Here is a 26,811-nt window from a genome sequence, read left to right on the forward strand (position 1 = left end):
AGCCTAGGGTACAGCCCAGGGGTCATCCTTAGCCGCTGGGAGCTGCTCTGCCTGTCTCACACATCCAGCCTGAGTCTCACACACACACTCCGCCCACCCGCTCCGTCGCAGTCTAGCTGCTCCCTCCTCTTGTCACCTTGCCACAAGCCCATGGGGAAAACAACCAGCTTTGCAGCTCAAGCCAGCCTGCGGCCTTGGCCAGGGAGAATCCAGGGGCAATCTGTGTGTGTCCATGGGGTCCCATGCGGGAAGAGAGGAATAGCTTATTCCCTATCTACACAGCCCCTATTCCGAGCTACCTGCTTCCAAATAGGCGCTGTTCTGCGTACAGTGAGGTTTACCCCATTCGAAATGTCATCCGCTATTTTGAAATTACTGTTATTATGTAGATTTCCAAATAACTTTGCTGCCTGGACACACCCCAGCAGTCTCTCAACACTCTGCTGCAGGAAATACTAACGCCAGCCGCTAGAGGATGGTCACAAGTACAAAGAGCCAGGCTAGTTGTACTGACACTTGTTTTTTCCAGCCGCCTATGCACTCTTCTCTCTATCTCCGCCCTGGGTGCTCAGCACCATAGCTTCTGAACACAAGATAAGGTCACTTCTGAGCATTCCCGTGGGAGTTACTCATACAGTGCTGGGTCAAAATCACACCCACCTGAACTGTCAAAATCACACCCACCTGAACCAGCAGCTGATGAACGATCAGATAGATGCAGCCCTGAACTGGGAACTAGGGCTCAGAGAAGCCTGGCCGTTCTGAGGGTCCTACCCCAGCAGGGTGTGATGGAGTGGGGGGGGTGCATGTGTGAGTCAGGCTGGATGTCCGAGGCAAACAGCAGCTCCCAGTGGCTAAGGATGACCCTGGGGCTACAACTGGCAGATAACACCTCTGCCTAAACAAAGAGCAGGGAGGAGCTGAGCTGGGGTTTTTGAATCGGGGGCGGCAGTTAGAGGCGAGGAGAAGGGAGAGCTGGAAGGCAGCCAGCCTGAGGAGGGGAAAGCTACACCCCAGAGGGGCACCCCTCGGGGTCTTCCCCCCAGGACAGGTTGGAAGGACTGTCTCTGGCTGCTATGCTGTTGCTTCTGTGAGAAACTGGACATCTGTTGCCTAATAAACCTGCTGTTGTACCTGCTGAGTGAGAGTCACTCCTGCCAGCGGACGGGGTGCAGTGCAGGGGGACCCCTGAACCCCATCACACTGGTGTCAGAAGTGGGATGCACTGCACCCACGGATGAGCTCCCAGCAGTGGCTGACTGAGCACCAGAGAAGGAAGGAGTCTCACAAGAGCCAGAGGGGGAACAGAGCCATTCCTGCAGCTGCTGCTGGTGAGTGGATACCCCGGGAAATAGCGGGGAGATGGATTATACCCGACTCCTGAAGGCAGAGCTAGCAGGGCTGTGCAGAGAGAGGGGCCTGACCGTGGGGAAGGCGACCAAGGCCCAGCTGATTGCACAGCTGGAAGAGAATGACCGATCCGGGGGGGCAGAGCCTGTCCCGGCAGAAAGTGGCCGGTCAGCCTCGGGAAGCATTTCGGATTCTCCGACAGGAGCAGGGGCTCGACGCCGTCCGACAGACGCGGTGCCCACCAGGTCGCGCTCAGCTAGCGGTGGTCCATCGCGGGCAGAGTCCCCCGCCGCAGAGCTGAGACGGCTGGAACTCGAGGTGAAATTAAAGGAACTGGAGCACCAGGAACGGGAAAGAGAGCGTGAGCGCCAGGAACGAGAAAGAGAGCGTGAGCTTGAGCGCCAGGAACGAGAAAGAGAGCGTGAGCACGAGTGCCAGCTACAAGAGAGACAGCGGGAGGAGAGAGAGCGAGAGCGGGAGCATGAGCGAACCATGGCAGAGGCGAGACGCCAAGAGGCCCCAGCTGCGGTAAGCGGGGAGAGGGCCAGACGGCTCGGGGTGGCCAGTCACTTGGAGACGCGTGTGCTGGCCCAGTGTCAGGACACAGGGGACATGGACGAGTTCCTTACCGCCTTCGAGCGAGCCTGTGAGTTGCATGAGGTTCCCCCAGATGAGTGGCTCCGGAACCTCACCCCCTTGCTAGGCCGGAAGGGCGCAGCGGTGCTCAGCCAGCTGGTGGGGCTGCAGCCTGGGGACTATGAACGGTTCAAACAGGCCCTGCTGCATAAGTTCGGGCTGACTCCGGAGATGTACAAGAAGAAGTTCCAGGAGGCGCAGAAGAGGCCAGAGGAAACCCACGTAGATACAACCGCCCGCCTGAAGCAATACTACCAGAAGTGGGCATTCGGAATGGGAGTCCAGTCCGTAGAGGACCTGATCGAGCTGGCGGTTGTGGAGCGATTCTACGAGATGTGCGCACCTGACCTGAGGGTGTGGCTCGTGGACCGGAAGCCAGGGGACTCACATGATGCAGGGAAACTGGCAGATGACTTCACAAACAGCCGGGCCAGGTTTGAAAGTGAGCCCCACAAGGAGAGGGAGTCTCGGAGAGAGAGGGAGTCCCGGAGGGAGAGGGAGTCCTGGAGAAACCGAGAATCTCAGAGAGACCGGTCCCTAACTGTACGACAGAGGGGACCACCTCTTGGGCAAGCCCAGGAAAGAGGGGCCAGCCACCCACCCCCCAGAGAGCCAAACAGAGCCCGGACAGAGCAGCCGGCCCGAGGGACACAACCAGACCCAGGCTGTTACCGCTGTGGGCGAAAGGGGCATAGAGCAGCCCAGTGCCCCAGGCTCCCAGACAGGTTGAGCAGGCCGGGGGGTCATGGAGTCAACTGGGTGGGGTCCCAGAAGTCAGAGGGGCTGGCGGCCAAGGCGGGTGGTGCTGACAAGGGGCACTCAGATTGGGCCGAATCCGCCCCACAGACCAGCTCCTCAGGGGGACCAAAGGCTCAGAGGCCAGTTTACAGAGTGGGGGCAGCGCTACCTCTGTGGAGCAAGTGTCTCAAACACCTCGAGGTAGATGGGAAAAAGGTCACGGGGTTCTGGGACACAGGCGCTGACGTGACGCTGGCCCGACCCGGGGTGGTGGCACCGGGCTGCATGATACCCGATTCCCACCTGACGATAACAGGAATTGATGGGACCCCTTTCAAGGTGCCCATGGCCAGGGTGCACCTGAAATGGGGGAAGAAGGAAGGCCCCAAGGAAGTGGGCGTGCACAGCCATTTGCCGGCAGATGTACTGATGGGGGCTGACCTGGAGAACTGGCAAAGTGAACGCCCTCGTGCCCTGGTCCTGACCCGTAGCCAAAGAAAACGAGGGGTGCGCTCCCCAGATTCAGGGGTACAGGCCCAGCCAAAGCCACAGGGGCCAACCCTGAGAGAAAGGGGGCTCCCAAAAACCAGATCTCACAGGCCAGGGATGCTGGAGCCAGGCAGGGATGGGGAAGTAGCCTCCGCTCCTGCCCGAGCGGAAGAATTCCAGGCAGAGCAGCAGAGAGACCCCTCCTTGCAGAAGCTGAGGGAACTGGCCAGTCTCAGCCCAGCTCCGCAGCTGGGGGAGGGCTGCAGGGAGAGATTCCTGTGGGAAAAGGGATTCCTGTACCGGGAATGGGCTCCCAGACGCAAAGCGGAGCCATGGAAGGTCCAGAGGCAACTGGTGGTTCCCCAAAAGTACCGGCGCAGGCTGCTGTACCTAGCTCATGATGTCCCGCTCGCAGGACACCAGGGGATCCACCGCACCAGGAGAAGGTTGTTACAGAACTTTTTCTGGCCAGGGATCTTTGCAGCTGTCCGTCTGTATTGCCTGTCCTGCGATCCCTGCCAGAGGGTGGGGAAGAGCCGGGACAAGGGGAAAGCTGCCCTGCGGCCACTGCCCATCATAGAGGAGCCTTTCCTGAAAGTGGCTATAGACATAGTGGGCCCCTTCAGCAAGGCAACGCGTTCGGGGAAGAAATATATTTTGGTAGTGGTAGATTTTGCCACGCGATACCCAGAAGCAGTGGCCTTGACCTCTATCGACGCTGACACCGTGGCAGATGCACTGCTGTCCATTTTCAGCAGAGTGGGGTTCCCCAAGGAGGTCCTCACAGATCAGGGGTCCAACTTCATGTCGGCCCTACTGCAAAGCTTGTGGGACAAGTGTGGGGTCCGGCACACCTGGGCCACAGCCTACCACCCGCAGACCAATGGGCTGGTGGAGAGGTTCAATGGGACTCTGAAGCAGATGCTGAGAACCTTCATGAATCAATACCCCCATGACTGGGACAAGTACTTACCCCACCTGCTGTTTGCATACAGGGAGGTGCCCCAGGAATCCACGGGGTTCTCCCCGTTTGAGCTGCTGTATGGAAGGAGGGTACGGGGACCCTTGGACTTGCTCAGAGAAGAGTGGGAGGGGACGGCCTCCCCTGAAGGGGAGTCAGTGGTACAGTATGTACTGACCTTCCGGGAAAAACTCACCGAGCTCATGGGCCTGGCCAGGGAGAACCTCTCCATGGCCCAAAGGAAGCAAAAGGTCTGGTATGACCGTAACGCCAGGGCCCGAGCCTATGCCACCGGGGATCAAGTGATGGTCCTTATACCTGTGCGGCGGAACAAGCTGCAAGCGGCCTGGGATGGGCCCTTCAAGGTCGTCAAACAGCTAAATGACGTGAATTATGTGGTGGAACTGTCGAACCGGGCCCACCGCCACCGGGTCTATCATGTGAACATGATGAAACCTTACTGGGACAGGCAGAACTTGGTGCTGGCCGTGTGCAGACACTGGGAGGGGCAGGGGGAAGATCCCTTGGTGGATTTACTCACAAGGACTGGAGCCGGCTCCTTGCTGGAGTCTATTCCCCTCTCAGACCAGCTGACCCCTGCCCAGCAGACGGAGATCAAGGAGGTGCTGCATTCGCATCAACAGCTGTTCTCGGACAGACCCGGACGCACTGACCTGGCTGTCCACCGGATAGAGACAGGCACCCACGCCCCTATCAAGTGTGTGCCATTCAGAGCCACAGGGAGGACGGCTCAGGACATAGAGCGGGAGGTTGAAGACATGCTGGCTCTGGGGGTGATCCAACCCTCGTCCAGCCCCTGGGCCTCTCCCGTGGTGTTAGTCCCTAAAAAAGATGGGTCTGTTCGGTTTTGTGTGGACTATCGCAAGCTTAACGCCATCACTGTCTCGGACGCCTACCCCATGCCCAGGCCTGATGACCTTTTAGACAAGCTGGGGGGAGCCCGTTACCTCACCACCATAGACCTCACCAAGGGGTACTGGCAAGTGCCATTAGACCAAGATGCCCGGCTGAAGTCGGCTTTCATCACTCCTGTGGGTCTCTACGAGTTCTTGGTCCTGCCCTTCGGCCTCAAGGGGGCACCCGCTACCTTCCAGGGTCTGGTGGACCAGCTACTGAAAGGGATGGAGAGCTTTGCCCTGGCTTACATGGACGACATTTGCATCTTCAGCCAGACGTGGGAGGACCATGTGTCCCAAGTCAAGCAGGTGCTGGACCGACTCCAGAAGGCTGGTCTGACTATCAAGGCAGGGAAGTGCAAGGTGGGAATGGCTGAGGTGACCTACCTGGGCCACAAGGTGGGCAGCGGCTGCTTAAAGCCAGAGCCAGCTAAAGTGGAGGCTGTCAGAGATTGGCCAACACCCCAGACTAAGAAGCAGGTCCAGGCCTTCATTGGGATGGCGGGGTACTACCGGAGGTTTGTGCCCCACTTTAGCTCCATCGCAGCCCCCCTCACGGAGCTGTGTAAAAAGGGAAAGCCTGACAAGGTGGTTTGGACCGAGCAGTGCCAAGAGGCCCTCTGCGCGCTGAAGGAGGCTCTGGTCAGGGCCCCAGTGCTGGCAAATCCAGACTTCAACAAGCCCTTCCTGGTGTTCACCGATGCCTCGGACGTGGGGCTGGGGGCGGTGCTAATGCAGGTGACTGACAAAGGGGAGAAACACCCCATTGTGTACCTGAGTAAGAAGCTGCTGCCCCGGGAGCAGAGCTACGCGGCCATAGAGAAGGAATGTCTGGCCATGGTGTGGGCGCTGGGGAAGCTGCAGCCGTACCTGTTTGGACGGCGTTTCACCGTGTACACCGATCACTCACCCCTGACCTGGCTGCATCACATGAAAGGGGCCAACGCCAAGCTCCTGCGGTGGAGTCTGCTCCTGCAGGACTACGACATGGAGGTGGTCCACGTCAAGGGGAACAACAACACCATAGCCGATGCCCTGTCACGCAGGGAGGGCCCCGAACTTCCCCAGGTCACTGGCTAAGTGACCCCGCTCAGTGCGGTCTGGAAGGGGGGAGAGATGTGATGGAGTGGGGGGGGTGCATGTGTGAGTCAGGCTGGATGTCCGAGGCAAACAGCAGCTCCCAGTGGCTAAGGATGACCCTGGGGCTACAACTGGCAGATAACACCTCTGCCTGAACAAAGAGCAGGAAGGAGCTGAGAGGGGTTTTGAATCGGGGGCGGCAGTTAGAGGCGAGGAGAAGGGAGAGCTGGAAGGCAGCCAGCCTGAGGAGGGGGAAAGCTACACCCCAGAGGGGCACCCCTCGGGGTCTTCCCCCCAGGACAGGTTGGAAGGACTGTCTCTGGCTGCTATGCTGTTGCTTCTGTGAGAAACTGGACATCTGTTGCCTAATAAACCTGCTGTTGTACCTGCTGAGTGAGAGTCACTCCTGCCAGCGGACGGGGTGCAGTGCAGGGGGACCCCTGAACCCCATCACACAGGGGTGGGGGGGTTTCTTCACACCTGGGTAAGACAGTGAGTTTGGTACATAACCAAGCAAACAGAAAGGTGATCACAGAATCCTAGGGCTAGAAGGGGTCTCAGGAGGTCGTCAAGTTCAGCCCCTAGTCTAGGTTGAGTGTGGCTTTGCAAACGTGACAGAGCTGAATGTCTTCTATGCCTCTATTGCTGCAGATTTTCCCTGGTGCTTAATTTACACCACAGCTCACCCACCACACTGGGTTTTGCAGTTCATGACCCAGCCCCTCTTGGCTTGCAGCATCAGTTGCAAACGGGAAAAAGTAACAGCGAGGGAGCTGTGTAAGTCTGTATACTATCAAAGCAAAAAAGCAGTCAAGTAGCACTTTAAAGACTAACAAAATAATTTATTAGGTGAGGAGCTTTCATGGGACAGACCCGCTTCTTCAGACCAGAGCCAGACCAGAACAGATTCAATACATAAGGCACAGAGAACCAAAAACAGTAATCAAGGAGGACAAATCAGAAAAAAATGATCAAGGTGAGCAAATCAGAGAGTAGAGGGGTAAAAGGCGGGGAAAGGTCAAGAATTAGATTAAGCCAAGAATGCAAACGAGCCCCTCTAGTGACTCAGAAAATTCCCATCCTGGTTCAAACCACATAAGTTTGAGCCCCCCCATCTTTCTCACCGTTCAGGGAGCACGTTTTCCCCATAGGCAAGACACAGCCCAACACAGCCACAGAACTGTTGGCCGTGAAAGTCCACCACTGTGTGGGATTAATTTCTCAGGGCTGTAAAAAGCAGGCGTGTTTCCAGTCAATGTGCCAGAAGGCACATCAGGGTTTGTGTTGGGTTTCAGACAAAAAACAGCAAAGTCAAATGCAACAGAAGAAAAAGAAACTGGAAGGAATAAAAGAAGGAACCTCCAACTCCCTTTGTCCTTTTTCTCAAGGAACTATTCTAAGTGGAGTTTCTTCTGGTCTCCCTGTTCCAGCGCTCTGCTCCCAGGGTCCCCAGTGAAGCCGCCAGCTGGCAAGCGGTGGTGCGCCATGCTGTCTTTCCAACCACCCACAAGGCTGGTTGCTCTCCCTGGGCAGAGCTAAGGAGACAGGCTCAGGTAAGGCGCAGTCCGTGGGGTGGAAGGCAGCAAGGTGAAACAGTGATTGCCTAAGATAATACTCTCCCCTACCATTAGAATACTTTGTAGATAATTGCTAATGGTTCGAAGTTTCCCTCAGGGCAAATTTCATCAGCCCTCAACAAGTTGTGTACATCTTACTTACTTACACGTCCCTTCACCTGTTCCTGCTCCAATTTTACAAGCTCTCCTTTCTGCTTGTTGTCCATATCAACTGCAATGAGTACCTGGTGCCCGTTAACCTTTATAGCGAAGGCATGCAAAAGGGACATTAATCCTATCCGCCTTCTTGGTATCGTCAGCCCTTAGCTCGCCATCCCCACTGTGTGGAGGACTCATAATTGTCTTCACCCTCTCTCGCTCCTGATGTATGTCTTGTTACCTTGTGGGATGTGATTCACTTTCTGCCTGGGCCTGGCAGATTTTGTCTCCCCATGCCTGTCCTATTCTTTTGGGCTCCTCCTCAGTAACTCATCCACGGTTCCAGATTTTTGTGGCAATCCTCATTGGTTTTCAGGTCATTAAAGAGCTCCTGGTCACTGCTATATTGACCTCTTAATCTTCTTCCACACATTTATTTCCCTGGGGACAGTGTGTGGTTTTGCCCTTCATATTGTCTCCTTGCAAAACATCTAGCTCTTCTGTAGTCTATTATTTATTCCTTTTATTTATAGGATGCTTCCTACCAGTTCCCTGAGGCCTGGTCTGCCCTAGACCTGAAAGTCGACCGCAGATACATAATTCCATCTATGGCAATTGCATAGCTCCACATTCAACTTACCCGGCCATCGTCACAGAGGGAGGCCGACGGAAGAAACTCACTGATCTCCCTTACTCCTCACAATAGTGAGAAGTACAGGGTTAACTGTCAACCCCAGATAGTTGCATTTTGCACGTCCCAACTAGGAGCACACAATTGAAGTTCAGCCCTGACTGTGTCGATCTTCCAGGTGCTGAAGACACACCCGGAGTTTGTCAAAGTCAGCTTTTCTGACATCAGTTTCCCTTAATTCTGCTGCTCTCCTTCCGTCCTTTCCTTCGAATAATTCTATCTTGTCAGAGTCACTTTCGCCCAAATAACCTTCAGCCTGGCTGCCAGTTCCTCCCCATTGGTCAGAATCACGTCTATCGTTGGTGTACCCCTAATATTTACAACATATAGAAGAGATTCCGGCTGAACAGGGACCCGTGTGGCCTCCTCAGGGAAACTAGGGCGTTAGCTACTTCAGGAGGCAACTCGTGGGCTCCGGATTTCTCGCCTGCCCAGTAGTTATGCCAGATGGACTTAATCCGAGTTTGGCAGCTCCTTTCAGGTTCTATGCTTGGAACTCCTGCATGGGAAGGGCAAAAGAGGTAAGTATAGAGAGAGGAAGAAGGGTGTGTGCAGAGAGAGATGAACATTGACACTGATAAATGGATCTAGAAATAGAGATGACTGTGGACGGGGAAGGGTAAACCGAGAGCAAAGTTATCTATGATACCATTGCAGCCCCTGGAGTCAGATACACCAGCATAAGGTTGCTTTCCATTGCAGGCAGCCAACTGTACTCACCTGAGCCCTCGTCTGCTGCTAGTTACCTGCCACAATGAAAACCCCAAATAGCTGCTTTTTTGAGGCACCTCATTCCATGTCTTGCGCTTGGGATCATCTGTGTGTTTGTATTGTGTGAGTCTTGTGTGTTTAACGTTCTGCCGTGCGCGTGTATGTAGTGTGCCCTTAAAACTCCTTCTCGTGTGAGTCGGATGTGTCTCTGGCGTGTTTCATGAATCTGTTTTCTGGGGCTGCGCCTCTTAGCTGGATGCATCTTGCTTGACTTGTCTTCCATCTTGTGTGTGTATGTTTGTGCTTGTTGCCAATGCGTTTGTGTTTTGTACGGTTGTGCCTCTCACTGGCGTCATTCAGGGTGCCATTGGCCTCCCTTATTGTTTCCTTTGTGTCTTGTGCATGTGTCTGAGTGCATTGCTCTGAGTGCCTCTTTCCTGATACCGCATTCCTTCCCTTGCCTAGAGCCAACGGGGAAGCAAGTTAGCGCTCCAACCCAACCCGGTCTCTTTGAAATCTCAGTACTGGCTTTGGTCCTCTGAGCAAAACTGAAGACCTGGCTTTGGTCCCAGGAGGAAATGATCTGTGTGAAGGCTTCTATCGGGAGACTGGAGGTCTCCCGGCAAAAGTCTGCCAGACCGCAAGTGCTCTGCCGACATCCCTGTCTTCCTCTTGTGGACAGGCCAAACGTCGTGAAAGCCTCTCCCAATGGAACTTCTATCGGGAGACTGGAGGTCTCTCGGCAAAAGTCTGCCAGACCGTGAGTGCTCTGCCGACATCCCTGTCTTTCTCGTGTGGACAGGCCAAACGTCGTGAAAGCCTCTCCCAATGGAACGGTCAGCAAGAGATATGCAAATGCATTGTACAATTTGCTTCTCGTTTGCCTCCCGCTCTTGGCAATTTAGACACAGCCCATGTGTCACGGGAATTGTGTTATGTTTCTTGTGTGTTGCATGCTTCATGCACATCTGCACTTCCGTCTTGTGCGTCTCTGCCTTTGTAATGGTTTTCGGAACATTTCTGGTTTGCGTCATTATCCTTGCATCAACCGGCATCTTGCCTGTGCCCGGTAGAATGACCTGTGTGTACTTGTGTTGTGTGTACCTCAGTACCTCTCTCTTCCCACACACCACCTTCCATCCCTTACCTCACGCCAATTGGAGAGCAACCCAAAACTCCAGCCCAATTTCCAACTCAACTTGTTCCCTACCAACATCTCAAGTCCGGCTTTGAACTGAAGATGAAATCAGTTACTCCACTGACCTCCCTCTGCCTTTCTTAAGTTTTACTTCTCCATGCCTTGTACCCGATCTCCATTTTTAAAAGTGCAAGGGCCTACTTCAGGCCACCACAAACAGGGCAGACACCCAACAGCATCCAACAGGTAGGTCTCCCCTTCCTTGAGACAATCACTCTTTATCCTGCATGGAAAGAATAAAATATAACTTAGATGCCAGGACTAGTCATATGTGTTGTTACATTACGCTCTGTCATTGCTAATTCAGTGGTGAAAACAGTGGTCAGGTAGTTTTGGCAATTAAGGATTGTGACTTCAAGTCATTTTAGTGCCTTTTTTAGTTTGTCCTGGAGGCATTAGCTCTCCTGGATACTGGCTAATCTCCTTCCTTCTTGTTGATTCTGGTATTGAATAATGCAGAGAAACACCAGCATCAGACAAAAATGCATTCTGCACTGTTGCTCCATCCCTGGAGGTTTTTAAGTACCGGCTTGACAAAGCCTGGGCTGGGCTGATTTAGTTGGGTTTGATCCTGCTTTGGGCAGGGGGCTGGACTAGACAACCTCCTGAGGTCCCTTCCCACCCTAGGATCCCTAGGATTATAGGATTCTTTTCTATGATTTAAAACATTAGAGTGAACACCATCGTATGAGCTAGAATTTCGGTTGGAGAGTTGAAGCACAGGCCTGAAACAATGATCACGTTTAATCTGAATGCACCTTTATTAAAAGTCGTTTCAGACGGAAACCTCATTGTATTTGCAATTCATTCAGCCTCACGTGCTTTGGGCCGAGGGGCTGGACTCAATGACCTCCTGAGGCCCATCTCGTGGCATCTGATGAAGCGGGTCTGTGCCCACAAAAGCTCATGCTCGTACATTCCTGTTAGTCTATAAGGTGCCACAGGACCCCTCGTTGCCCTTCCTGAGGCCCTGGGATTCCATGTATGCAGAAGGAACCCAGGAAGGTGGTTGCCGGGTCCTGTGAACGATCAGGAAATGATGACTTCCAGTTACACATATCCCCACCAAAAGCTCATTAATAAGCAGGAGGATTAACTCCCTCCAGCCACCTCTGCGAGGGTGTCCCTGATATTATCAGGGGACTCATCACCGGATAGGCCACTTTGATCATTCTTCTTTCAGCTTATTGACATGCTCGTCAACTTATTACCATAGTAACACGCGTTTCCTGAAGGAAGTCTCCATCATTTCACTCCCATTGACAGTGGCCATTGTGTGGTGTTTACAGACCTCTCCCAGACTTTAATATCCCAAACAGCAGGTATGTCTCAGTTCAGCCTCATACAAACACAGACTCATGCTCAGAAAATGTATTGCTCACTTACTTACGCAAGCTCATCTTCTTAACATAGCCAGCTTAATTTGGCTAAACTAAATATCTCACAGGCCCAAGCCAGAAGGATACCTGAGCTTTAGACCTTCATCAATCTATTAGCTATGTGTTTTTAATCTCTGACATCCTGCGCTTACCCCAGATTAATGCATGCGCTGTAGTTTACACCACCCTGTAATAGTCACACCCTGTTGGCAACCTTCAAATCAACCACGAGGTTTAGACATTGGGTTTCCCTCTCAGGTTCATGGCTTTTGGTCTTGAGCCTGTCTACAACCCCGGGTTTATGCCGTTCAGTGCTGGAGAAGACCTCAAGGGAGCACAAGAGATAAAACTCAGTCAGGCGGCACAGGTTCACTGCGGCCTGCTCTGAATGCCCCAGAATCAGTCGGCATTAGCACAACAAATTAAGTCATACCTGAACCTGTCAAGCTGGCTCCAGAGACAACGTTCGCTATCACTAACACTCAGCGCTGCTTGGTCGGTGGTGGGGGGCGGTGGGAGTACGGACAAAATTCTTTTATAGGGAAAATATAGAAATATCCAGACTAGGGTGCAGCGCAGATAGAAAACTATGACCCACACTTTTGAGAAAATCCACAGACATTTGGCTAGTGGCAGCCTGAGACCTCAGGCATTTGTTCCCCACCACCATCATCATCGTAGTTCCTCGTAGGTTCCTTTATACAGCTCAATGTCTAAGGACACTTTGGTTCCCTTCTCTTGGTGTAACAAGGTGACAGATGAGTTATTACAGACTATGAATCCCTATATAGACCTGTGGTCCTGAGAGTAGCAAAGGCGCAGAGACGTCCAATGGCTGGCAACCAAAGCTAGATTAATTCAATAGAGAGAAAAGACACACATTTTTACCAGGGAATGGAATTAGCCATCGGAACCTTTTCCCAAGGGAGCTGATGGGTTCTCAATGTCTTTCTAAAGGTTACGATCAACGTAAGCCAGAAGCAATAGGGTCATTACAGGGGAGGTTTTCTGATCTTTCTTCTGCAGGGAATCAGAAGCGCGCATCATTCTGAATCCCCATGAAATACATAACCCAACAACCAGTTCATGCCCTGTTTGAATGAACACAACATTCTTTAGCTGACAGCAGTTCCCAGCTAGAGGTGAGTCATTCATTAATGAACCAGCTAAGAGTGTGTGGGGTTGGTCTGTGACAATATTTCCCTCTGTGAAAGGCACGACACCTGGTAAAATTGCTTGGAGTTAAGTGAGTTCAATGGCAATCCATGAGAACTATGCAGTACAAATACTGAAAATAACATGAAGTTGACTGAGCCCCCATTTAAGCCATATACTGCACGATTATAACAAAAATTGGTAAAAAGAGTGCGCAGCAGCCTGACTCCTCCACCTGCCTCCCACCACCCTGCAGTCTGCTGGCAACTGAGGCTACGTCTACACGTGCACCCAACTTCGAAATAGTTTATTTCGATGTTGCGACATCGAAATAGGCTATTTCGATGAATAACGTCTACACGTCCTCCAGGGCTGGCAACGTCGATGTTCAACTTCGACGTTGCTCAGCCCAACATCGAAATAGGCACAGCGAGGGAACGTCTACACGCCAAAGTAGCACACATCGAAATAAGGGAGCCAGGCACAGCTGCAGACAGGGTCACGGGGCGGACTCAACAGCAAGTCGCTCCCTTAAAGGGCCCCTCCCAGACACACTTTCATTAAACAGTGCAAGATACACAGAGCCAACAACTAGTTGCAGACCCTGTATATGCAGCACGGACCCCCAGCTGCAGCAGCAGCAGCCAGAAGCCCTGGGCTAAGGGCTGCTGCCCACGGTGACCACAGAGCCCCGCAAGGGCTGGAGAGAGAGTATCTCTCAACCCCCCAGCTGATGGCCGCCATGGAGGACCCCGCTATTTCGATGTTGCGGGACGCGGATCGTCTACACGTCCCTACTTCGATGTTGAACGTCGAAGTAGGGCGCTATTCCCATCCGCTCATGGGGTTAGCGACTTCGACGTCTCGCCGCCTAACGTCAATTTCAACTTCGAAATAGCGCCCAACACGTGTAGACGTGACGGGCGCTATTTCGAAGTTGGTGCCGCTACTTCGAAGTAGCGTGCACGTGTAGACGCAGCCTGAGTGTTTAAACAATGTGTTTAAAGAGACTGACTGCCCACCTTCTCCAGCCTCTCCAGCCAGCTCTAAACAGGCAACTCCTGCTGCTTAAGGAGCTACACAAACGGACAGTCCAGGCTAAAACAGGATGGATGATCACCCTAGTCCGCGTGAACCTTATGAAGTTTGGGGGACGATATGAAATCTTCACACAACTATCATAGCCACTGTGTGTTGTAAGTTGCCATTTGCTGCCATGGACTGGTCCTGTATCTGCCAAACCTGTTGGGAAGGATGACGACCACAACTCAGTAATATGCAGGGAGTCTGCTTTGGTAGAACAATGGTTTGCTGAGGCCTGGGGGCCGTGGAGGATAATCGGGGCTCCTATTGTAGGGGTCAGCAACCAAAACAGAAAGTAGGGCCACTTTTTTAATTTGATGAACACTCGGTAATTCAAGAGCTGCAATGCTGTGATACGAGATGGTCCTTAATAAATAACATTAAACCAGACTTTTGGTAACCCCTGTTTTAAGAACGGCACACACACGCTGATTTGCAATGTGATACATGTTTCCTGCAGGATGTTCACAACTCTTTTACATGTTCTGTTTCCTCGCAGTTTACGTGCGTGTGTTTGGAGCACTGTCGTCCCGACTTTCACGTCTGAACCTATTGTAATTACGCCAACTTTACCTCATCTTTAATTTCTGTTTTCTTTCTTAAAAGGCGTGTGCTCCTTAACAGCAGGAATGCCACCAGCTTTCTTTTCCTTTGCAAAATCAAGACTTCACTAGCAACATAATCAAAACGCAGCTGCCGTATCATGTCCCACAATGCACTGCACATGTTAAAGGGGGATGTGCTTTGCGATGATGTACCATTTGCTATTTAACTATGAGTTGTTCACTGCTGAGCTTTTAGACTGGAAGACAGCCAATATAACGCCAATATTTAAAAAAGGCTCCAGAGGAGACCCTGGCAATTATAGACAGATAAGTCTAACATCAGTACCAGGCAAATTAGTAGAAACAATAGTAAAGAATAAAATTGCAAGGCACGTAGAAGAGCATGAATTGTTGGGCAAAAGTCAGCATGGTTTCTGCAGAGGGAAGTCGTGTCTAACTAATCTATTAGAATTCTTTGAAGGGGTTAATAAACATGCGGACAAGGGGCACCCAGTGGACATAATATACCTAGATTTCCAGAAAGCCTTTGACACGGTCCCACACCAAAGGCTTTTATGTAAACTAGGTGGTCATGGGATAGGAGGAAAGATCCTTTCATGGATCGGGAATTGGTTAAAAGACAGAAAACAAAGGGTTGGAATAAATAGTAAATTTTCACAATGGAAGGGGGTAACTAGTGGTGTTCCCCAGGAGTCAGTCCTGGGATCGATGCTGTTCAACTTGCTCATCGATGATCTAGAAAATGACGTAAGCAGTGAGGTGGCAAAGTATGCAGATGACACCAAGTTGTTCAGGACAGTCAAAACCAAAAGGGATTGTGAAGAGCTACAAAAAGATCTCAGCAAACTGAGTGATTGAGCAGCAAAATGGCAAATGAAATTTAATGTGGGTAAGTGTAAGGTAATGCACATTGGAAAAAATAACCCAAATTACACATACAACAGGATGGGGTCAAATTTAGCTACGACAGATCAGGAAAGGGATCTTGGAGTTATTGTGGATAGTTCTCTGAAGACATCCACGCAGTGTGCAGCGGCAGTTAGTAAAGCAAATAGGATGTTAGGAATTATTAAAAAAGGGATCGATAATAAGACAAAAGATATCATACTTCCCCTATACAAAACTATGGTACGCCCACATCTTGAGTACTGCGTGCAGATGTGGTCTCCTCACCTCAAAAAAGATATATTGGCATTAGAAAAGGTTCAGAAAAGGGCGACTAGGATGATTAGGGGTTTGGAACGGGTCCCATATGGGGAGAGGCTAGAGAGACTGGGACTTTTCAGTTTGGAAAAGAGGCGATTGAGGGGCGATATGGTAGAGGTATATAAAATCATGAATGGTGTGGAGAAAGTGAATATAGAAAAATTATTTACCTTTTCCCATAATACAAGAACTAGAGGACACCAAATGAAATTAATGGGTAGCAGGTTCAAAACTAATAAAAGGAAATTTTTCTTCACACAGCGCACAGTCAACCTGTGGAACTCCTTGCCGGAGGAGGCTGTGAAGGCCAGGACTCTATTAGGGTTTAGAAAAGAGCTCGATAAATTTTTGCAGGTTAGGTCCATAAATGGCTATTAGCCAGGGGTAAAGTATGGTGCCCTAGCCTTCAGAACAAGGGCAGGAGATGGATGGCAGGAGATAAATCACTTGATCATTGTCTTCTGTTCTCCTTCTCTGGGGCACCTGGCATTGGCCACTGTCGGCAGATGGGATGCTGGGCTGGATGGACCTTTGTTCTGACCCAGTATGGCCATTCTTATATTCTTATGTTATGTTCTTAGACATTCACTATTCATCAAAAATAATCAGGAGGGTTTTTCCACCTGGCAATTATATTGTCGGGAGCCATGAAGACGTCCTTAAAGAGCTGCAAGTTGCTTCAGAGCCACAGGTTGCAGAATCCTGTCCTAGTGCAACATTGGGATCAACTGGGCTAATGTACACAGAAAGGAAGGGGTTATTTACTTCTGTGTTTGGCATTAGCTTTGGTGGCATCCAGCTTTGGTGGCCAGTCCAAGAAAGATGCCAGCCCCCCGCCCCTCCCGGAGGTGGCTCAGAGAAGAGCCCTGAGAACGATTACAGGCTAGGCAACATGCCTTACAAGACTGACTTAAAGAGAAGCAGTCACTTGAATCCAGTTCATAAGTACTTCCATGGGGAGCAAATAGTTGGTAAAGGGCTTTTTCATCTAGTGAACAAAGGTGTGACTCAGTCAATGGTTACAAGTTGAAACAAGAGAAATAAAACACACAGTAGACAAGTAAGCTCCGTGTTGGCCTCTGGTCTTCTCCTCTTAAAACAATATACCCGTGTTTCTAACCTTTGCTCATAGGTCAGATTATGTCTTTTTGCTCTTCTCCAAGAGGCTCTCACCCATTTGTTCTCGTCTTTCCGAAAATGAGGAAACCAGAATTGGACACAGTCGCTTAAGTGAACCCTCACCACTGCCAAGCATGATGAGTTAATTGCCTCCAGTGGCTTACTCATGGCACTTAAGTAAATAAACTCCAGATAGTTATTAACCTGATAGCGATACCCTCCCATTATTGACTCATCGTCAGTTTGTGATCTATTTCCCTAATCTTTTTTTCCATCATGCTCCTGGCAAGCAGCCTGTTACTCCCCATTTCCTAATTCTACAACCGATCTTTTTGTAAATTAAGTACACTGCATTTGTCATTACTGAATTTCATCTTGATGATTTCACAGAATCATAGAATCCTAGGATTGGAAGGCACCTCAAGAGGTCATAGAGTCCAGCCCTCTGCCCTTATGGCAGGACCAAGTACTCTCTAGACCACCCCGATAGATATTTATCTAACCCGTTCTTATGTATCTCCAGAGATGGAGATTCCATATCCTCCCCTGGCAATTTATTCCACTGTTTGACCAACCTGACAGTTAGCAACTTTTTCCTAATGTCCAACCTAAACCTCCCTTGCTGCAGTTTAAGCCCATTGCTTCTTGTTTTATCTTGAGGCCAAGAAGTACAAATTTTCTTCCTGCTCCTTATGACACCCTTTTACACACCTCAAAACCGCTATCATATCCCCCCTCAATCTTCTTTTTTCCAAATTAAACAAGTCCAATTCTTTCAGCCTTTCTTCATAGGTCACGTTCTCTAGACCCTTCATCTTTCTTGTTGCTCTTTTCTGGACCCTTTCCAATTTCTCCACATCCTTGCTGAACTGCGGTGCCCAGAACTGGACACAGTACTCCAGCTGAGGCCTAACCAGCGCAGAGCACAGCGGGAGAATGACTTCTCGTGTCTTGTTCACAACACACCTGTTAATGCATCCCAGAATCATGTTTGCTTTTTTAGCAACGGCATCACATTGTTGACTCTTATTTAGCTTGTGGTCCACTGTAACCCCTAGATCCCTTTCTGCTGTAGTCGTTCCTAGACAGTCTCTCTCCATTCTGTATGTATGAAACTGATTGTTCCTTCCCAAGTGGAGCACTTTGCTTTGTCTTTATTAAACTTCATCCTGTTTACCTCAGCCCATTTCTCCAATTTATCCAGATCACTTTGAATTATGACCCTATCCTCCAAAGCAGTTGCAACCCCTCCCAGCTTGGTATCATCTGCAAACTTAATAAGTGTACTTTCTATGTCAATATCTAAATCATTGATGAAGATATTGAACAGACCCAGTCCCAAAACAGACCCCTAAGGAACTCCACTTGTTATACCTTTCCAGCAGGATTGAGAGACATTAATAACTATTCTCTGAGTACAGTTATCCAGCCAGTTTTGAACCCACTGGATAGCAGCCCCATCTAAGTTGTATTTGGCTAGTTTATTGATAAGAATATCATGTGACACTGTATCAAATGCTTTACTGAAGTCTAGGTGTACTACATCCACCGCTTCTCCCTTATCCACAAGGCTCGTTATCCTATCAAAGAAAGCTATGAGATTGGTCTGACATGGTTAGATAGATGGCTTTCAGGCATGGTCTAGAAAGTGCTTGGTCCTGCCATGAGGGCAGGGGGCTGGACTCGATGGCCTCTCGAGGTCCCTTCCAGTCCTACTCTTCTATGATTCTATGATTTGTTCTTTACAAAACCATGCTGGCTGTTCCCTATCACCTTATCACCTTCCAAGTGCTTGCAGATGATTTCCTTAGTGACTTGTTCCATTACCTCTTCCAACACAGAAGTTAAACTGACGGGTCCATAGTCTCCTTCATTGTTCTTATTCCCCTTTTTATAGATGGGCACTATATTTGCCTTTTTCCAGTCTTCTGGAATCTCTCCTGTCTTCCATGATTCTCCAAAGATAACGGCTAGAGGCTCAGATATCTCCTCTATCAGCTCCTTGAGTATTCTAGGGTGCATTTCATCAGGCTCTGGTGACTTGCAGACAACTAATTTTCCAAAGTGATTTTTAACTTGTTCTTTTTTATTTTATCTTCTAACCCTACCCCTATCCCACTAGCATTCACTGTGTCAGTCATTCCTTCCTCAGACTTCTCAGTGAAAACTGAAGCAAAGAAGTCTTGCTTCCCATGCGACCCTACCTACCAGCTCTCTGAGTTTACCAAAATACTCCTTCCTGAAATCCAAGGTCTCTATTTTTCTGTTCTCCCTTCTACCCTTCCTCAGAATTGTGAACTCTATGATTTCATGATCACTTTCACCCAAGCTGCCTTCCACTTGCAAATTCGCAATCAGTTCCTCCCTATTTGTTAAAATCACATCTAGAACCGATTCCCCCGGTAGCTTTTTCAACCTTCTGAAATAAAAAGTTGTCTCCAATGCAATCCAAGAACTTATTGGATAGTCTGAGCTCTGCTGTGTTAGTTTATCAACATGTATCTGGACAGTGGAAGTCCCCCTTCACCACCAAATCCTGGACCCTAGATGATTTTGTGAATTGCTTAAAAAAAGCCTCATCCACCTCTTTTCCCTGGGTAGGCGGCCTGTAGTAGACTGCTAGCAGGACATCACCCTTGTTTTTTACCCTTTTTAGCTGAACCCAGAGACTTTCAACACATCCGTTTCCTATGTCCACCTCCACCTTAGTCCAAGTGTGCACATTTTTAATATACTAGGCAACACCTCCTCCCTTTTTCCCCATCTATCCTTCCTGAGCAGGCTGTACCCTTCAATACCAACATTCCAATGGTGTGTATTGTCCCATCAAGTTTCCGTGATGCCAACGATGTCATAGTTGTATTCATTTATTAGCACTTCCAGTTCTTCCTGCTTATTACCCATACTTCTTGCATTTGTATATAGGCATCTAAGATATTGATTTGATCTTGCCTCCCAGTTTTGCCCTGACCCTCCTTTTACTCTGCCATTATAGCCCAAGCTCTCTCCCATTTGCGACCTATCTTCCAGGTCTCCATCTTATCCACTTACTTATGGACTTTGCTCCCCTGTCCCCATCGAAACTAGTTTAAAGCCCTCCTTGCTACCTTAGCTATTCTCCGTCCATATACGGTCTTTCCCCTCCTCGAAAGGTGAACGCCATCTCTGCCTAGCAGTCCTTCCTCGACTAGCATCCTGTGGTCGAGGAAGCCAAAACCCTCCTGGCGACACCATTTTTGCAACGAGGCATTCACCTCCAGGATGCACCTGTCTCTGCCTGGGCCCCTACCTACGACAGGAAGGATTGAAGAGAAAACCACCTGCACGCCAAACTCCCTCACCCATACTCCCAGAGCCCTGTAGTCACTCTTGATCTGCTGTGTCACACCTTGCAGTATCATGAGTGTCCACATGGATGAGTAGCCTGCGGTAGTCATCAGAGGGACGGATAATCCTCGACAACACCTCCGTAACGTCTCGGATATGGCCCCCAGCGGACAGCATACCTCCCGAGATGAAATCATACAATCATAGAACACTAGGACTGGAAGGGACCTCGAGAGGCCATCGAGTCCAGCCCCCTTCCCCAATGGCAGGGCCAAGTACTGTCTTGACCATCCCTGAAAGCCATCTATCTAACTTCTTCTTAAATATCTCCAGCGATGGAGATTCCACAACCTCCCTTGGCAATTCATTCCACTGTTTGACCACCCTGACAGTTAGCAACTTTTTCCTAATGTCCAACCTAAACCTCCCTTGCTGCAGTTTAAGTCCATTGCTCCTTGTTCTATCCGCAGAGGCCAAGAAGAACAAGTTTTCTCCCTCCTCCTTACGACAACCTTTTAGATACCTGAAAACCGCTATCATGTCCCCCGCTCAATTTCTCTTTTCCAAACTAAACAAGCCCAGTTCTTTAAGCCTTTTTTCATAGGTCACACTCTCTAGAGCTTTAATAATTCTTGTTGCTCTTTTCTGGACCCTCTCTAATTTCTCCACATCTTTCTTGAACTGTGGTGCCCAGAACTGGACACAATACTCCAGCTGAGGCCTAACCAGCGCAGAGTAGAGCGGAAGAATGATGTCTCGTGTCTTGTTCACAACACACCTGTTAATGCATCCCAGAATCATGTTTGCTTTTTTTGCAATGGCATCACACTGTTGTGATGTTAGGATCTCTGTCCCCCTCAGAAGACAATCTGGGACCACGACTGGTCTGTGCTTCCTCCCCACAGTGGTGGCAGCTGACCTCCCAGCCTTTGGGGTGCGAGGCTTCGGCTCTTCTGTGCGGGGTGATTCCTTGTCTCCTGTATCAAGTACAGCATCGCAGTTTCCTAGCACCATGATGGGAGGGTTGGGATCAGGGGTGGGGCACTGCCTACTGCTAGAAGTAACCAGCTGCCAGTGTCCACCCTGAGCCATCTCCTCCACCAGTGGTGGGTCAGCAGTCCTGTGTACTGGGTCGGCTACCTCAGCTGTCTCCACATGAATACTATCCAGGAATTGTTCATGGATCCGGATACTCCTCAACCTGGCCACCTCCTCCTGTAGCTCTCCCACCTGCCGCCTGAGAGATTCCACCAGCAGGCACCTTTCACACTGGATGGTCCCCCCAACCTGGATATCAGTCAGTGGGAACTGCAAGCCACAGTCCTTGCAAAACCTCACCAGGATCTGGGCGGAGGCATCCATGGCCAGGCAGTCTGTCTGGCTCCAGGCACAGGCAGAGGAGACAGAAGCAGGGCTGGCACAGGTGTTGCGAGTCTTCCTGGCCATCGTAGGCCTCCCTTTGTTAAACTCCTTCTTAAACTCCCCTGTCCGCAGCCCCCTGGTCTCTCTGCCTCTGGCGTTTTAAACCTGCTCACCTAGGTCAGGCCTGACCCCTCCTTAGTCAAGCAGGGGAAGGCTGATCCTGAGGCTGATCAAAGACAATCAAAGGAGCAAAGGGCAGGAACTCAGTCCCAACTGCCGCAGAAACTGAAACTGAAATCACCCTCCTGAGATCAGAATCACAATTTGAAATTCAATCAGTCAAGCACGCTGACTGACTCATCCCAAAAGCCAGTACTCTCAGCTGGGAGCATCTCCAGCGGCGGGAGCACTTGCTCCCTCTCTTAAACCCCCCTGTCTGCTGCCCCAGGCCAGTTCTCAGATTGAAGTATTCCATTTCCTTCCCTCTTGGTGGAATACACAAACTCTTACCTCGATTACCCAAGTCGCTAATAAAAATATAGAGCACCGGCAAGCCCAGGACTGATCCCTGCAGGACCTGCTGAAGAGGACCTCCCAGAGTGAGAGCAAAGCGTTCATAACTATGCTTTGAGGATGGTCTTCCAAAGTTTTGCACTCTCCTCATAGAGATTTCATTTGGACCGCTTTTCCCTGGCATGCTTATGAGAAAGTCATGTGGGACTGTGTTGAAAGCCTTACAGGCTGAGCCTGTCTGGTGCAGAACTCTCTCGTCTGGCAACATCCATGGTCCAGTGTGATTTTAGTTAGCTGGATGTCCGCTTACAATCATAGAATCCTAGGGCTGGAAGGAACTTCAGGAGGTCATTGAGTCCAGCCTCCTGCCTAAAGCAGGAGCAACCCCAACTATGTCATCCCAGACAGGACCTGGTCAAGATGGGACTTAAAAACCTCAAGGGATGGAGAATCCACCACCTCTCTAGGCAACGCATTCCAGTGCTTCAGCACCCGCCTGGTGAAGTGTTTTTCCTAATATCTAACCTACACCTTTCCCTCTTCAACTTCAGACCATTGCTCCTTGTTCTGCCGTCCGACACCACTGAGAACAGCCTCTCACCCTCCTCTTTAGAGCTCCCCTTCATGAAGTTGAAGGCTTCTATCAAATCACCCCTCAGTCTTCTCTTCTGTAAACTAAACAAGCCCAAATCCCTCAGCCTCTCCTCATAGGTCTTGTGCTCCAGACCCTTGATCATTTTTGTTGCCCTCTGCTGAACCTGCTCCAGCAAATCCACATCCTCTTTACACTGGGGGGGGCCCAAAACTGGACACAATATTCCAGATGTGGCCTCACCAGTGCCAAAAAGAGGGGAACAACCACTTCTCTAGATCTGCTGGAAATGCTCCTCCTAATGCCGTTAGCCTTCTTGGCTACTAGGGCACATTGTTTACTCATATCCAGACTTTCATCCACCATAACCCCTAAACCCCTTTCCATTGTACTGCTGCTGAGCCAGTCAGTCCCCAGCCTATGCCAATGTTTGGGATTCTTCTGTCCCAGGTGCAGGACTCTGCATTTCTCCTTGTTGAACCGAATCAGGTTTCTTTTGGTCCAGTCCCCCAATTTATCCAGGTCATTCTGGATTCTCTCTCTACCCTCCAACGTATCTACCTCTCCCCCTAGTTTTGTGTCATCCACAAACTTGCTGAGGGTGCAATCCAGTCCCTCATCCAGGTCATTAATAAAGATGTTGAATAACACCAGCCCCAGAACTGAGCCTTGTGGTACTCCACTTGAAACCAGCCACCATCCAGATATTGAGCCATTGACCACTACCCTTTGGGCCTGACCACCTAGCCAGCTTTCTATCCATCTTACAGTCCAAGGATCCAATCCATATTTTTTTAGCTTATGGGCAAGAATGTTGTGGGAGACCGTATAAGAGGCTTTGCTGAAGTCAAGGTATATCACATCCACTGACTTCCCCATGTCCACAGAGCTTGTTACCTCGTCATAGAAGCTAATCAGATTGGTCAGGCAGGACTTGCCCCTGGTGAATCCATGTTGGCTACTTTTGATCACTTTCCCCTTTTCCAAGTGCTCCAAAATGGATTCCTTGAGGATTCCCTCCATTATTTTCCCAGGGATTGAAGTGAGGCTGACAGGTCTAGAGTTCCCTGGATTGTTCCCTTTCCTTTTTTAAAGATGTGCACTTCGTTTGCCTTGTTCCAGTCATCTGGGATCTCTCCTGGTCTCCACGAATCTTCAGAGATAATGGCCAAAGATTCGGCAACAACTTCTGCCAATTCCTTCAGTACCCTGGGGTGCTTTAAATCCAGACCCATGGATTTGTGTATGTCTAGGTTTTTTAGATAGCTCAGAACTTGTTCCTTTGGCACAGATGGCTGCCTTTCACCTTCCCATACTGCATCGTCTAGTACCATAGTGTGGGAGTTGACTTGGTTTGGCCAAGTTTCTGGGGTCACATGAAGCTCATTTACAGTCCCCAGTCCTGGCTTTCAGTGTTCTGTGCTGTTATTTCATTGGTAATTTACCCCTAAATATCTTCTAAGAGCCCAGAAAACCATGGAAGGATTATTAACGCTGCCAGCCAATACGACTTCCTGTAATCCAGCAAATTCTCTTTTCTGGAACTGATCAGGTCCCGGGGCTGCCCGATTAGAGAGGTTTAACTTGTACTTTTAGCAAGATACATCATGTCTACTGCCTCTCACCATCCACTAAGGCAATAGGCTTGATCAAAGAAGGAGACGAGGGCAGTTAGGTATAATTTCTTTCTGAACAAGCCAGCCTGGCTATTGGTTGTAACCCTATCGTCTTCTAGGTGCTTATGAACAGATTGGTTAATATTTCTTCTGGACTCTAGTCAGCTTTCAAAGTGAGGGTGACTGACCAACAATTCCACATGGCTGTTGCTCCCCAACACACTGGGTTTTTAAACAATTGATACTGTCTTTTTCATCCTGCACACCTCCAGAACCTTCCCCATTTTCTATGAATCCATGAAGGTACACGGTAACGGCTCTAAGATAGCTTCAGCTACTCTGGGTTCAATTTCACCAGGCCCTGTCAAACTTAATATATATACGTTAGCTAAATATTTATAATTAACCATTGCAGAGAAGACTGACACAAGTAGGGACTAACCATAACCTCCTTCTTGATGTCATCAGGTATCTGCTCTGGCTACATCCACACAACAGCCTAAACTCGAAATGAGCTATCAATATGTGAGACCCAAATTGCATAGCTCATTTCAAGTATAGTTCAAAATAGGCTATTTTGGCATTTGGTGCTGTCAAAATAATGCCCTATTTCAAAGCATCCCTTACTCCTCCTGCAATGAGGACTAGAGTGATGCTGAAATAGCACGCCTGTTTCAAAGAAGCAGAGTAGCTATTTCGGGATACCAAGGATACATAGCCTTTCTATCCACGCTAAGATGAGGTTGGGAAGGTCCAGGTTGAACATTAGGAAAAACTTTTTCCCTAGGAGGGTGGTGAAGCATTGGAATGGTCTCCCCAGGGAAGTAGTGGAGTCTCCATCCCTGGAGGTGTTAAAGTCTCGCCTCAACAAAGCCCTGGCGGGGCTGATCCGATGGGTTTGGTCCTGCTTAGAGCAGGGGGCTGGACTCGATGGCTTTTTTAGGTGTCTTCCAGCTCTATTGTTCTATGATTCTATGATTCTGTGATCTACAGTTTCCTTCATTTTTTCCTCACTTCTAATGATATGAAGAACCTCTTCTTTTTCAACCTTTATGTCCCTTGCTAGCTGGAACTCATTTTGCCCTTCAGCCTTTCAGACTTCATGCCTACATGATCACGCTGTTCTTTGCATGCCTCCTTAGCAACCTGTCCAGGTCTGCACTAATTTGTAGGATTCTGTTTTTATTTTAAGGTCGTTAAAGAACTCCCAGTGGTCGCAGAGTTATCATATTTGAACTTTCAAAAAAGAGAGCAGCCCTGGGAGGGAGAGCCTCTGTAGCCAGTTGTACCAGCTCACCTTGTATTAGTATGTTATAGTCCATTAGTACAACGTGAGTTGTAGATAAGGTGTCCTCTTTTTGGAACATTCAAAGGCAGTAACCCTACCAGTGGAACCTTATTTTCCAGATACTTTTTTTCCTGGCATTACTCCATACTAGGGTAGTTTATTCCCTTGTTTGCTTAAGGAATAGCCAGGTCTTCTGAAACCCTGTGTCTCTTAGATTTTCTTCCCTGGGACCTAACCGACCATCTCTCCAAGTTTCTTAAACTAGGCTCTTTCAAAGGCCTTTCCCCTTCTCTCATTCCTTCCTGTGCTCAGAATTGTAAAAATCAATCATTTTATGATCACTTCTGCCAACTGTGCCTTCCACCTTCTCATTTGTAATCTGTTTCTTCCACCCTTCCCTCCACTCACCTTGTGTGATGAAGTGGGGGGTACATTAGTGTCTCACAGAGGGTGTGGGGCTGCTGCTGAGGGTAACCGAGGTGACCAGGTGACACTCTGGGCTGCAGGCAAGGGAGGAGGTGGATCCTGAGGGATCTGAATTGGAAGTGGGAGCTGGAAAGAGGTTAGTCTAGGAGACAGAGAAAGAGAGAGCGACAAAGGAGGGGGCCAGGCCCCAGCTCTGGGCATCCCTCGGGGCCTCCTTTCCCCAGCATGGATGGGACTGGCTGTCTCGGCCGGCTGCACTGACTCCTCTGTACGACGCTGTGTCCTGTCAGCTAATAAACCCGCTGCTCTTCTGCTGAGTAAGGCTACGTCTACACGTGAAGCCAACATCGAAATAGGCTATTTCAATGAATAACGTCTACACGTCCTCCAGGGCTGGCAACGTCGATGTTCAACTTCGATGTCGCGCGGCACCACATCGAAATAGGCGCTGCGAGGGTACGTCTACACGCCAAAGCAGCACACATCGAAATAAGGGTGCCAGGCACAGCTGCAGACAGGATCACAGGGTGGACTCAACAGCAAGCCGCTCCCTTAAAGGGCCCCTCCCAGACACAGTTGCACTAAACAACACAAGATACACAGAGCCGACAACTGGTTGCAGACCCTGTGCCTGCAGCATGGATCCCCAGCTGCCGCAGCAGCAGCCAGAAGCCCTGGGCTAAGGGCTGCTGC

This window comes from Carettochelys insculpta, chromosome 32, assembly GCF_033958435.1.
Source record: "Carettochelys insculpta isolate YL-2023 chromosome 32, ASM3395843v1, whole genome shotgun sequence".
NCBI classification, from domain to species: Eukaryota; Metazoa; Chordata; order Testudines; family Carettochelyidae; genus Carettochelys; species Carettochelys insculpta.